Below are 2,550 nucleotides of genomic sequence, written 5' to 3' on the forward strand. Positions count from 1 at the left end.
CGGATCCCTCGGCTCAGGAGGGCTGAGGTCCCAGTGTAAGCACCTCTGTCTGACACTGTTCCGTGACAGGGAGGTGTCCTGCCCGCTGGTGTGAGAAATGCTCATTGTAGCCTTTGATTGGGCTGCCCACAGCCAACAAGGAGGTGCAGCTTCAGAGGAACCAGCACAGAGCTGAGTTTCTGTGCCCCGTACCCGCTAGAACCCAGCGATCGACACTCCCTAAATGAACATAACTGAGTGACTTGCCAAGGTGGTACTCCAGACATCCTCTCCGAGTGAGGGAAGAGGGGATGGCACGATCACATCAAGTCTCCTCATCCTAGGACGAGCGAAGGCAACACTGTAAGTCTGTCTTTGAAGGTCCTGGTGATGGCAGGACCTCTCCCGACAGCTTGCACAGGAAGAGCAACGTATTCATATGTGTGGGCATCTGCTATCAGAAAAGTGAAGTGACTTGCTCGAGGTCACACAGCTCACTAATGGTAGGGCACGATCTCCAAGTCAGGCCCCTTATTATTATAATTTTCTTCCATCACCCAGTTTTGTTTCTCTTTCCTCCCTTCTAATGCCTGGCTACTCTCCTTCCGGAGCCCCCCTGAGCCTTCCCTAGATCTGGCACACCCCATGGTGCTCTGTGCCCTGTGACTAGATGTTTTTCTCACCTTTAATACAGGTGTCTGTCTAGCATCTTTGTGTGTTTGGACCTTCCACTTCATTCTCTGATGTGACAACCAGCAAAACTGAAAATGTATCTCCTTAACGTTTAGCAATGGTTACCCTTTTCCACCAGATTTTCACCCAGTATGGTCAATTCTGGGGCTGCATAGTTTCTTCACCTAATGATCTGATCAAAAGCCACCTCTGATGGTGTTTACAGTGAATTATCTCCCACCCTTCCCACCCCCCAAAATTGATATGGTCAAGTCCTCACCTCAAGTGCTTAAGAATGTGACTCTATTTGGAGATAAGTCTTTAGAGATGTAGTTAATTTAAAATGAGGTTAATGTAAACTGAGGCGAGGACTTCGTCTAACAACATATGACTGGTGTCCTTATAAGAAGAGGAGATTAGGACACAGACACACACCGAGGGAAGGCCAAGTGAAGACACAAGAAGAAGACGTCCACCAGGCCAAAGAGATGCCTAAAAAGACGCCAACCCTGGCAACACCTCCATCTCAGACTTCTAGCTTCCGGAACTGTAAGGAAATAGATTTCTGTCATTTAAACCACTCAGCCTGTGGGATTTTTCTATGGCAGCCTTAGCAAGCTACTAGTTTTTCCTGATTGCCAACAGAAGAACTCTTCACTCTTCCTCTAAAAGACATCTTTCACCGCACTGTTTACCCTGTGCCTTTCCGATTCTCTCGCAGTGCCTGCTGCAGGTCACATGACAGATGCCGGATGGACCTACATGGAATCTACCTCAGGCGCTCACTCATGGTGGCAGTTTGGGCCTCGGCTGCAGATGACAAGGAAGCCGTTCCGTGACTGGACCTCTTTCTTAGTCTCCGGTTCTGCAGCACCGGAACAAGGAAGCGGCTGCCATAAGAAATCCGGTATGATTCACAAAATAACAATCACAGACTGGGTGCAAAGCGATGGGCTCCGAGTTGGAGGAAATGGGGGAAAACAGGCATGACACGGCAAAAGTGTAGAAGAAAAGGCTTTCATGATGGGGAAGGAGAGGAACAACGTGCCGACTGAGGCAGGGGTTTTGGATTCATGGGAGCTTCAAATAAGGAGCCTTCTGTGTTGGCTGGTGCAGTCGGGAAAGACTTCGTCAAGGAGGCAGCATCTGATCTGAGACCAGAAAAACGAGAGGAAAGCGGGAGCTTGGATGGGGTGGTTGGGATGGCGTGAGACTGCGTAGACAAGCAGAGCAAGTTTTAGGTGTTGAGTTCCCACAGAGCATGGTGTTAAGGACACGGTGTTTCGATTCCTGGCATTGAGGGACATCTTGTCTCTCTCACATCAGCATCACTGACTTTTGATTTTGTTGGTGGGGAAAGGGGGGGCTACCCTGTGTCATAGCCCCACCGCCCCTGTAAAGGTGATCGAAAATGTCTTCGGACATTTCTAAATGTGCCCTTGGGACACGAATCACCTCCAGCTGAGAACCACTGACTTATACTGTGGTTTTAGGCCAATCACTTGACTTCTCTGAGCTTTGATTTTCTGGTCTGTACGATGGGAGTGACAATCATAGATATTAACACGTGGCTGACATGGAATCTGTTAAGTGAATGTGACTTAGCCTCAATCTTTCTAAGAGTCGAGCTCTTTTCAAATGAAATTGAATGTGGGATGCCCAAATATGAAATGGATGAAAGCACAGCCGCTTCGGCTGAAGCGCGGTGGAGAACCCCCAAACCTGCGGTGGAGAACCCCCAGACCTGGAGAGTGTGCATGCTCTCCTGTGACGTCATCATGGAAACCCTGGAGCCACCACAACAGAAAACCCCAGATGCAATGCATACATGCTCTGGGAGGCGGAGTCGGAAAGACCTGGATTTGAATCCCGGCTCCTTCCCTGTGGGTCCCTAAGAGA

The 2,550-nt window shown here is 49.3% G+C and overlaps 1 protein-coding gene across 1 annotated transcript in view; it reads right to left on the reverse strand.

Moving 5' to 3' along the window:
- Window positions 1–2,550, reverse strand: part of BRINP1 (BMP/retinoic acid inducible neural specific 1) — a 186,647-nt gene that overhangs the window by 30,906 nt on the left and 153,191 nt on the right. The gene's annotated exons all lie outside the window — the stretch shown is intronic.

This window comes from Pteropus vampyrus, unplaced genomic scaffold, assembly GCF_000151845.1.
Source record: "Pteropus vampyrus isolate Shadow unplaced genomic scaffold, Pvam_2.0 Scaffold61, whole genome shotgun sequence".
Taxonomy (NCBI): domain Eukaryota; kingdom Metazoa; phylum Chordata; class Mammalia; order Chiroptera; family Pteropodidae; genus Pteropus; species Pteropus vampyrus.